General features: G+C 44.8%; 1 protein-coding gene across 4 annotated transcripts in view; it reads right to left on the reverse strand.

The window, feature by feature from the left end:
* ASTN2 (astrotactin 2) overlaps positions 1–12,185 on the reverse strand; it is an 800,009-nt gene that overhangs the window by 670,673 nt on the left and 117,151 nt on the right. The gene's annotated exons all lie outside the window — the stretch shown is intronic.

Below are 12,185 nucleotides of genomic sequence, written 5' to 3' on the forward strand. Positions count from 1 at the left end.
TTGACCCCTCCCCTCAGCCATGCTGCTGTCATCACTGTATTGGCAGAAACCTGCCCTAAAGGTGAGCTTCCCTTACCTGAGATCATCTGCAATGAAGGGAGGAAGGACTTCCTCCCACATCTCCCCCTAGAAGACCCCCAGTGGCTCTGTGAACCATCCAAACAAAGCCTCTGGCACAGACACCGACATATTTCACTCCCTATTAAGGGAAGCCGAGACAGGGCAGGCCTCTAGACACTTCATTAGAGGCACATCAGGACACATAAGGACTCTAATAAAACAGAAACTGAAGAGGGTGTCTGCTGGGAAAGCCCAGAGCCGCTCTTGCTTGTGCCCCTGCAGAATTTGCAAGAAAGATGGGAGGGCTGGGGAAATGGAGGGACAAGGGCAGGAGAGGGTGAGACAGGGATGCTGTGTAAGAGCTTACAGCCAGTGAGGTAAATGCGGCGTCTAGATCCCAGCTCGGACTCCCCCATCTGTGTGACCTTGAGTGAGCCTACTTAACTTGATGTACTCCCAACATTTCCATCTGTAAGATGGTGATAGCAATGCCAGTATGGCCGGGTTTTGTGAGAATTAAATAATTTAAGAAATTAGCGGCTCAAGGCTAGTGGTGTTTTTTCACTGCTGGTCTCTGGGCGGCAGTTAGCGATTCTCCACCTTTGCTATTGGCAAGCCTTAGGGGCAGAGCTTGCTGTAATGCGGATTCCCCATCACCTCACACCAGGGGTTCAGATCTGGCATCACTGGGGCAGGGCCCAGGAAATGGCCTTTTAAACAAACACGGGAGGTAATTCTTATGTAGGAATGAGATCTGGCTTCAGATCTAGTGAAATATCAAAAGTAATCAGTGGAACTTAATAATAGTAGGCAATTTTTTAAAAATCCTAATGCGTGGAGTGGTAATGCAAGGGCTTTAGAAGCAAGACACTTGGTTTCCAACCTTCTGTTGCTTATGTTGGATGAAATGTTTATCATTGACGGATTTCAGCCTCTTCCCAGGTGATACAAACTACCCTATAGAACTGTTTTAAAAATTAAGTAAAATAATGCATATAAAGCTCCCAGCACATAGTAGTGCTGGCATATAGTAAGTGCTCAGTATTATTCCTATGACAAATTCCTTGTTACTTAGCACTTGAAAGGAACTTGTAAGAACCCCATAACTGTGGAAAGCCAGGTGTGGAAACAAAGGCACAACATTTTTTTTCCACCTTAATTCCAACCTCACATTTTGTTTAATCAAGCAATTTACAGAGGGCAAAAATAATTGGTGGTTTTAAGTGCTTTGATACAAGCAGGCGCTGCAATCATGATAAATCATCTCCGACATATGCCCGGCTCCTCCAGGTGACAGATGACAAACAAAAGCAGGACAAGGTCCTCCATCACAGGCGGAATCATTGAGTTAATGGAAGAATTATTGCCTCTGAAATCCACTCCAGTCCTATTGAGGGGAACGTTCCAATTTATCAAAGCCAAATGAACATTAATTGCAGCAGTCTGGTAAGTTTTCCAGCCGCTATGACCTTCATTGAATTTTAATCCAAAACAGATAAGATTTCTCTCCACACAAAAGGAAACAACACAATTAGCTCAAAATGACAGCTGGATTACGAAGCAGGCACACACAAACAACGCACACACACTCATGTACATGCACACACACTCACACGCACGCATACCCCCAGTGAAAATATTGATTCTGCTTGACTTAAAATTCAGCACCAAGGAAGTGGGCAGAGAGAAGGTAAATAAAGACAATCACACATCTTCATAAACCCCCCTCCCTTCATTCAGGAGGGAAATTTTGGAGGCAGAAGCCAAGATGGAGAAGGTGGCAGGCAGTAATGGAGACAGAATTTCCGTTAACTGCTGTAATTAATGTTATGTCTCATCAGGGAGAGATTAGGAAAAAACAGAGAGGGAAGGAAGAAAAAACAAGTATTATTTTGCTATTAAAGACGCCCTTGAGCTGGGGAACATTAGCAGCAGAAGTTTGAATTGGGTAATTGTTTGACTGTATTGGTGGATGTGCAGACAGGATGATTACCACAGTGAAGTGAGACACTGCTGTGCTGAACCTGTATGTTTAGGGTTCCCACAGTGCAGAGTGAGGGGCTGTCTGCTGGGTGCAGATCACAGAGTGGGGAGGTTTGGAAAGTGGTGCACTTGGGACCCCCCCTCCACACACAGACACACACACACACACACACACACACACAGTCATGAAATCTAGATGGGACGGCCAGCTGTCCCATTGACCTGCCCCATGACACTGGCTGAGTCACTCTCTGAGCCCTCAGGCTTAGTTTCTGTATTTGTTTTCACGCTAAAATGAAGGAGTTGGACTAGACGCATTTTCAAAGAGCTGTTTGGGGTTTTTTGGTGGGTTGGGTACTTAAGTCAGAAACTTCTGTTTTCATCACTTCTAAAGAAGATGCCCTGTCTTCTTCCATAGCCCATGGTCAGGCCTGCCTTAATAACACACAGAGACGAGTATTAATTAGATGATTGTGGAGATGGGCCCCTAAAAGGTCCTCACCCATCCTTGCCCCTATAAGAGAAGAAATACTACAGAGGAGAGAGAGCACCCAGAATCAGAAACTCAGGTTCAGTTCTGGGCTCAGGCACTGGCTGTGTGATCTGAGAAGAGAGTGGTCTTAACTGTCCAGCCTTGGTTTTATCACTGGTGAAACAGGAACAATAACAACATCGATATTAATAAAAGTGATGATAGAACATGTGTGTAGAGTTTACACATGTGGTTTTGTGTTAATTCCCGGAGGTAGAAACTATTATTACCATGTTTTACAGTGGAGAAAACAGGCACAGAGGGTAACTGAACCGATGTCACACTGAGAGATCCATGGGGAGGCCAGGGTTCTAACCCAGGCAGTCCTGCTCCAGAGTCAATACTCCTTCTGTTTTTAACTCTTTTGTTTTTAAATAATTATAGACTCACAAGAAGTTGCAAAGTTAGTACAGAGAGTTCCTATGTACTCTTTACTCAGTTCTCCCAAAGGTAACATTTCTTGTATCAAAATAGAGTTGGTCCTCCTCATCCGCAGGTCCTGCATCCATGGATTCAACCAATCCACTGTTGGCTGAATCCACAGATGCGGAGAACCAGCTGCACTACGCCGCTTTATCTAAAGGACTTTAGCATCCATGAATTTTGGTATCTTCCAGAACCCATGACTGTGACCTTATTTTGCAGGTGTAGTTAAGTTAAGGATCTTGTGAGGGGGTGGTCATCCTGAATTACCCAGTTGGATCCTAAGTCCACAGACTTTATGAGAGACACAGAAAAGAGGACACAGAAGAGAAGGTGACATGAAGAGGAAGGCAGAAACTAGAGCTACGAAGCCACAGACCAAGGAATGCGTGGAGTCACCGTAAATGAGAAGAGGCAAGGAATGAATTATCCCCTAAAGCAGGAAGAGCACGCAGCCCTGATGACACCTTGATTTTGGACTTCTGGTCTCTAAAACTCTGAAAGACCAAATTTCTGTGGTTTTAAGCCCCGCAGTTTTTGGTAATTGGTTATAGCAGCCCTAAGAAACTAATGCAAGTGGTATCTGCCAGATTGTTTACTTACAGTAAAACCACTATTTTCCTTTTGTAAATCATCCATATCCAGGGGGTGATACTTTGAAACTCTGCAAATGTCCTGTTTCTTCTCGAAGTTTCACCCATTAATTTTAGCATACATCAACAGATCTTGCTGGCAGTAATTATCACAGTGGTGACTGTCTAATGGTGATTTTCTAGTTCCCTCTTTCCTTCCACATTTATTAACTGAAATTCTACTGTAAGAAAGAGCTATCTCTTCTATCCCATTTATTTATTTAGTCAATTATTTGTATCAGTATTTTAGAGTCGATATTCTTAATAATTGCTGCCCAACTGAGCTCAAAGGATGTTTTCCAAGGCCAAGTACAATGGTGAAATAAGAAGGAATATTTTAGAAGGTAAAAGAAAAAGAAAGGGATCTTCTCTGAGCACTGTTCTAAGACACTCCATGTGTCTTTTATCATTTATTTCTCCCCTCAGACCCATGAATGAGGGATTCACAGCCTCACTGGAAATTCAGGAGAAAGTAAGAATCAGAGTTCAGGAGTGTGTCTGAGGTCAAACAGCAATAAGGGAAAGAGTACAGTCTGAATGAACATCTCTTTGTCTCTAAACGCACATTACTTCCACCAAACCAAGCTGCCTTCTGAAGATGGGGATGGGGAGAAAGGGGAGTTAAGTGAAGGGGGAGCCAATGGATCCAAAGCTAAGCCCACCCTGATTTTTCACTGCGGGCAGAGGGTGGACTCAGGGCACGTGGGAAGGGGTGTAAACACCGGGAACTGTGCACCCCTGCTTGTGCCCACGCCCAATTCATCCATTCACTCTCCGTTGTTAGAACACCACACAAAAGCCCCAGGTTCTTGGAGGAAACTGAAATGTGGAACAAGAGGCTGGAGGAAAGAGGGTGAGGCGTGGCCATGTAGGGAACTTCTCCTGGACTCATCTGCCAACCCCATTGGCCCCTCCCATTTTGCCTCCCTGCAGTCTCTGCATCTCCCCTCGCCCCTCCTTTCTCTGGAACTTGGCTCTGCAGCCCCAGCCACCTTGCCCTCTGCTGCCTCTTCTCAGATCCACTAGTCTGGGGACCCACCACAGACCCTCCCTGTCTCTGCTGAGTGTTGACCCCATCTGTCTCCTTCCTCCTCAGTCTGGTCCTCGCGCTTAGCCCCCCACCCTTCACCCCTGCAGTCCACCCTCTACAGCTTTTTCTGGGGATTGGATTCTATCTGTCCCTCTTACCCTGTTGTCGGTTTTTCCCTACATACGTCTCTCTGGGTGGTTTCCTCCATGTCTTTCATTCTCTGTTACCTCTTGCCCTGCCTCTGCTCCTATTGCTAAATTCTCTTCTATCTGTTCCTGCCAATTCCCCTTTATTTTCCTACATCTCTCTCATTGTCCTTGGCTTCCTTTTTCTGTCTCCTTTCTTTCTCTCTGTTGCTGGTAGTTGCTATACATCTAGCATACAATAGTTGCTCAATAAATACTGGTGGATGTCTGTTTTTCCTGTTTGTGTTTCTCTCTCCCCTCCCCTCACATTATGCATTTTCTTTTTCTTATATGCATTTCATTCCTGAAATCCTTTTGGACTGAAGGTTCAAAGGAAGTACCTCCCTGTCCCCTTCCTGACATGCATCTCCAGGATGCCTTGGTCAGCATTTTCCACCAGGGCTTGATTGCTGACCCAGACAAGTGGAGTAGGGATGGAGAAAGTCCATTTTCTGGTCTCTTTCTCCATCTGTAAAATGAAGGTGGGGTATAGCCTACTGCTATTTGCAGTTGTTCACATGCTCATTCACCATCTAGGACCGCATATCTCTGCCACTGGCTTGGGCTTGGCCACACAACGTGCTCTGGCCCACAGAATGCGAGAGAACCCACGTCTGAGCATTTGCTTTAAGAGCCATCCTTGATTTCTGCCTGCTCTCCTGCTCATTCCCATTGCCATGAAAACCACACATCTCAGACTGGGGTCCCCCCCTTGGCCATCATTCCAGAGTGAGCAGACAAGCAGAGCTGAGCCCCAGCGACTGCAGCTGCCGACGTGCAATGTGCATGAGAAGTCAACCATTATTTGGTCAGTCATAGAGATTCAGATTGATCTGCTCATAGGAAAAAAATAAGCAAACACTGACTCATCCCATGAGTTGGGTTCTGCAAGGTCTAACTAAGGTGCTTGCAGCTCCAACATTCCAACCAAATTTTACGTTGTACTGCTTTGGGGGAATGGTTTCATATGCCTTATTTTAGTTCAAGGTTAGGATTTTAATTTTGTTTCCATTTTGCAGAAGACCAAACGAGAAGCTCAGAGAGGTGACGATCTGTCCAAATCTCTGCAGCTGGTCTGAGGCAGTCTACGCTGGAAACGAGGAATCCAGACAACAAGCCCTGTGCGCATTCTTTTTCCCTAAGCTGCATCCCTAAGTGTGGTGGGAGATAAGACCCGATTCCTTAGGACAGAAGCCATGGCTTACTCTCCTAATCTTCCCACAAGCCTACCTAGGGACCCTGCAGGCTGTTCCTGAATCTTTGTTGTTCAGGCAAGTCAAGGCCAAGCTTCAAAGTCCATGTGATTCACATGTTTAAAAAGTAATAAAATCTAGTTGTGATTTTAAAAATTCCACTTTCTAAGGGGAAAAAAGTAAATGCGATTCATGAGGTACAGCAAAGATATAAAAATGTACTTGGGGTATTTGTATTGCCAAACTCCATCATGTCTTGGCAACAGAAACAAGCAGGATGATCTCAATTTACAAATGTAGATACTAAGGCTAAGAAGGCAGTGTGACCTGCACAAGGTCACAGAGCACATGAGCGGCAGGGCAGGGACCCCTGACTCCCAGGCCATAGCTTTTTGTGCTGTGTGTATCACATGGTTTCCCCACCACTAGATTTTTTCTGCTATCCTTTTTGAAATAATCCCTCTTAGTCAGTAGACTCTGCCCTCTCTCTGAAAGGCTTTTGGACTTGTAGTCTGTCTGTAATGGCTTGGTTTCTCCCACTCTGGTTGCCCTGGGCATCCTTTCTTAATATCACTTATAAATAACACAGTGATAGCACTTACTGTTATTGGTTGAATTGTGTCCCCCCCAAAAGATGCGTTGGGTTCCAAATCATCAGTACCTCCAAACGTAACCTCGTATGGAGACAGGGATTTTAAATACAGAAGTAATCAACTTACAATGAGGTCATTACGGTGGGCTCCAATCCAATATGACCAGAGTCCTTATGAAAAGGAGAAAATCCGGACACAGAGACAGACACGCACGCAGGGAGGATGCCATGAAGATCAGTTATGTTGCCCAAGCCCCGGCACCGGTAGAAGCCCGGGGAGAGGTCTGGAGCAGATCCATATCTTGGCCTGCCCACATCTATGATCTCAGACTTCTAGCCTCCAGAATCCTGAGGCAATATATTTCTGTTAACTCACTCAGTTTATGGCACCTTATTACGGCAGCCCTAGGAAACACACACTTGTAAACAGCAGAGCACTACCTCTTGTGATGACTGGACTTTGTGTCGGACTCCAGTATATGCACTCTAAGTGATCATCTTAGGAAGTCCTCACAACAGCACCCTTTGCCAGATACTGCCATCCTCACCCCATTACAGACAAGGAAATCGAAGCAGAGGGATGGAACACACCCAAGTCAATGTGGCCGGTAAGTCAGTTACGGAGCCAGAATATGAACCTTGGAAACACCAGGTCCACAGTTCTTGCACGTTAGTTACATTCTCTATGCCTACATTTTCTCAAAAGTAGCACAGGAGTAATGATGACACCTATTGAATCAGGATTATCGTAAGAATTAAATGAGTTTAAAACGTGTCAATTACAACACGACACATTAGAACAGTTCTTGTTAGCATTTTTAAGATTCTTCACCGTCTTCATTATTTTCTCATAAATCTTCTAGTTAGTTATTGCTTCTCTTAACATATGATCCCCCAAAGGAAACACAAAATTTCATGTCTCATTCAGAACCTTCTAAAACTACTTGCTCAGAAAACTCATTTTGCATGAATACAACTTAAAATGTATGACCACGTTGAACAGTCAAATCCCAAGGAGTTGGTTTGTTCTGAGCCCATGGCTGAATTTTTTTAAAGCTTTTTTCTTCTTTTTCCTAGCAGATAGGATTTTCATTGTTGGGTTTAGTGGGCAAGTAAACCACTGCATGACTGAGTGATTAAATCAGTGAACTAAGGGATGCATGATATGCTGTGAAGGGATAAATGCAACAGTTGGGGAAATGATCTAAAGCCATTTTTCTCAGAAAGCTTTAAAAAGTATTATCCCCATATCACACAGATCCTTCAGACAAAGCTACTGATTGAGAACGGTAATAATAATTTCTTAGGTTTATGTGGCAGTTCATAATCCTCAAAGTATTTTTCTATATATTATTATGCCACAGAATCATAGATCTTTTAAGTTTGAAGGAACTACAATAGTCATCTAATGTCACTATTATTTCTCTCCAAGTCCTGATGAAGAGGGCTTCTGGTCTTTGCTTGCATACCCCCAGAGACAAGGAACTCACTACCCTCTGACTCAGTACCCCCAACAGCTGGAGAGCTCAAACAGTGGGAAAGGTCGGTCTTTTGTAACCCCTCCCCACTCACTGGGACCCACCAGTTGAAATCCCTGGCATTTTCTGTGGGGTGGTCCCTTTTGAAAGAAACATGTCCTCAAAGGCCTTCTCTTCTCATACATCAAATCAAACATTCCCTTTCATCCCCTTTCCCAAAACAACTTAACAACAACATTTGTCACTGCTGTCATTACAGCTAACATTTTAATAACAGCTACCACTTTCTGAGCTCTTACTGAATCTCAGACACTGCACCATGCAGAATCATGCCCAAGAGCAAAGACTCGAAATTTGTGCAGACCGGAGGTGGACTCTCAGCTTTGGGATGCATCGGTGGTGTGAACTTCAGCAGATCACAAAATCTCACTACCTCCCAGGTTCCTCATCTGTGACTGAGGGACAGCAGCAGGACGTATCTTACAGAGGGATCAGAACAGCTGAACGGAATGATGTATGTGCTGCCCCTAGACTGTGCCTGGCATACACACAGCCCTCACTTGGGGATGGTAGCCACTACTTTCATTATGAAGGACCCTTGCGTGTGAACCCTCATTTAGTACTTCGAAAAGAAATCTAAGAATTAGGAAATATTACCCCCATTTTACAGATTGTGAGGTTGATCTGGCCAAGGTCATAGAGCCAGCAACAGAGATATTGTTTAACCTTGGAGTTGACTCCCAAGTCATAACCCACCCCTCCTTAATCTGCCCATAGATTCCATATAAGGAGGGAATCTTTGTATAAATTTGTCCATAATATCTTATAATTTAAGGCAGCAACTTACAGGGAGAAGAGAAATGGTGGTCTATAATACAGATTAAAGATGGAAGATCTGGAGTCAGCCTATATAGAGTGAAATACTGGTTTTACGACTTAACCTTGACCCACTCACATCGACAGCTATTGATATCATTAACATCTCGGGTTCCACATCTATGAAATAAACACAACAATGGTATCCACTTTAAGATCTGTTGTCAGGCTTAAATTTAACATTGCATATAAAACAACAGTTGGAACACTACCTGGCATGTAGTGAATACTCAATAAATGTCAGGTATTATGAATATTTCTCTAGATCAGATAGCAAGATAGCAGCAAAAGTAAGACTAAATTCCATGTCGCCTTACTCCCACCGGAGAGTCTTTTAACACCGCTGCATCGGTAATAGCTACTGTTACTGTGTGCTCAAGATGTGCCAGACCAGATACTAGGTTCTATGTTTTATGTTTCTTTCACTCTTCTCCATAACCCTGTGAGACTGGTACAATCAGCTGTTTCATAGATAAAGAAACTGAGGCTCAAAGAGGTGATGGGACTCCCCAGAGTAAAACCATCAGGAAGCCAGAAGCAAGAAGGACTGTGCATTCCAAACCTCTGCTCTTCTCTCTGCATCCACTGAGCCACCTGCATGGCAGAGGCAGGCATGTGACTGCTCAGAGGAGCTGAAGCTGGGGCCACAGACTAGATGAATGACTGTCTGCTCTCTTTCTCTGCCCAGGGGTTCACTGAGTATCTCTTTGTCGCAGGACCCCTGGGATATTAATAGTCAGAAGATGCAACCTTCTGGGATAAAGTAGCTGCTCAGCTCAGGACTTAACAAGCCCGAAAGAGCATGCTGGTTCCACTCCAGCAGGCACGGACTGTAGCAGGCTCGGGTGACTGAGCCGGCGCTGGCTGCCCTGCATGGGTGGGCAGGACATTTATGCTGAGAAAGTGGATGGAAAACATTGACCCTGACCTCCAGATTTCTTTGAGATTTGACTGGATGATTTTGTCTCTTCCCAAACCATCCCGGATCTTCATCAAAAATGAAAACAATGCAAAATTTGACAGGGTGAGAGCCATGGTGTCTTGAGTGGCCATGTGACATGAGTTTGGAATCTTGGGGAAAGCCTGGTCCCAGAAAGTGCCTTCTTTGTTAGCCATGTAGCCTCAGGCAAGTCAATTAAACTCACTGAGTCTCAGATTTTTCATCTGGGAAATGGGGAGGCAGATCCTAGCCACCATGAATGCCATTTTAAACATTTGAGATTTTAAAAATTAAAATATTAAAGGTTTTTTTTTTTTTAAAGATTGGGAAAGTGAAGTTGTGGTGGGAAGCAAACACTCTTTTGGTTCTTGCTGAATTATCTGTGGCCAGAGTGGTCAGGACAGAGACTGAGCCCCAGAGAGGTCTGTTCTCCAGGCCAAGTCCCACCAACTGGCTGAGGAACCTTGAACAAGTCCTAATGTGTATCTGGAACTCAGCTTATCCATCTGTGAAATGAACAGGTATAACACAACAGCATGTCTCCATAATAAAAGTGTACCTAATAATAAAAGCTAATGCCCGTATGTGCCAAGCTCCTCTGATACACAGTAAGTTTGAGTATAACCTTCATTTTATAGATGACAAAACACGCCATAGAGGGGGTTCAAAACTTTGCCCAACATTGCCAGAGTGGTAAGTGGCAGAGGGGAACTTAACACCCAGGCACTCGGGCTCGGGTATCTATGCTTATAGGCTCCATGTCATCCCACCTCTACACAGAGGGCAGCGCTCTCTGAGCCCACATCCGAGAGGCTGGGCTGTCATCCACGGATGCAAGGGGTCCCGTGTTTCTCAGACAGGACTGCCTCCTGAGGACAAGAATGGTCAAGATTTTGGAGCATGAACGGGGAAGGACCTGGTGGGACCACAAGGTGGTAGCCTTGGGCCACTCCAGTTTGTGGGCAGGGAGGGTCTGGACAGTGTCAACCTCTGCCTGACCTACTCTATTAGCCATGTTCTGAATTACAAGGAATTTGAGAGACATCTGGGTCTTAGGGAGTTCTCTTTCCAAGCTAAACTCACCAAGTAGAAAAAAGTCAGGAACACCTACAGGTTTGGGAGAGATGATCTGATTAAGTGGAACTAACCCTGGGCCTGGAAGCAGAGAAGCCCACACAAGACTCATTTCTCATTGAGATAATACTATCACTGGGTAACGGGAAGGACGTATGAAAATAAATGCTGTGCTGAAACACAGAAAAGCCTTAATAAATATTAGCCGAAAACGAGTCTTACTCTCAAACATTAAAAGAAGAACAGTCACTCCCTGTCAAGCCTTCTTAACACCAGATGGTGCCCCAAGCCCCATGAGGAACTCAGTGAGTACCCTGAAATGGTGCTTACAAACTTGCAACCCAAAGTTAGCATGCAGGCACCCACTTGGCTTGGCTGTGTGGCTGCATCAGTCGCTAAATATAAAAATGGGAAAAGTCTATCACACTCATTCCACGAATAACACAAAGGCCTTGATTTGTTCCTCCACGTGATGAGCATGCGTTAGGTCCAAATTTAACGTGGCTGTCTGGCTGGGGTATGTGTGTGTTTTTCCAAAAAGAGAAAACTTCCAGGCACTTATCCCTCATCGGAATGTCTGATGCACAGCGCAGGTTGAAGAGGGACCAGGAGAACAGAGATCAAAAGCCAAGATCTGCTCCACCGTAGGCTCTGATACATACTGTCAACTACTGAATGGGAGGAAGGAATGACGCGCTGGGTCATAGCGCTATTTTGTTGAGTAGCCTTAGGACAATCCCTTCCCTTCTCTGAGCCGCACCCTCCTCGCACAAAGGTTGGGAATAACATTTCCTACCCTCATACATCTGGCAGAGCTCTGCTAAAGGAGAAAATAATGTAAGAGTGGCTAAGGAGTAAAAGGCACTAGACGGATGTCAGCTGTAACTATTATCCGATTTCTTCTTGAGCCCATGAGACCCTGTGCAAGCTGCATTGTGAATTTTTTTTGCTTTTTAAATAAATCATTAATATGAGCCTACCTACATTTTAGACTACTGTTGAAGGGATTCCCGCCCTTGTAGCTTTCTCTGTCATCCACAGATGCAAGGGGTCCAGTGTTTCTCACACATGACTGTCCGAGAGGAGGCAGCAGACTCAGAGAGTTCCAGATCATGGGACCAACAGAGATGGAAGGTCATGTCATCTCTCTGTGTCCATAACATCCTCCCTAGTATGAAGGTGACTGG

The sequence above is a fragment of the Camelus bactrianus genome, chromosome 4 (assembly GCF_048773025.1).
Source record: "Camelus bactrianus isolate YW-2024 breed Bactrian camel chromosome 4, ASM4877302v1, whole genome shotgun sequence".
Taxonomy (NCBI): Eukaryota; Metazoa; Chordata; class Mammalia; order Artiodactyla; family Camelidae; genus Camelus; species Camelus bactrianus.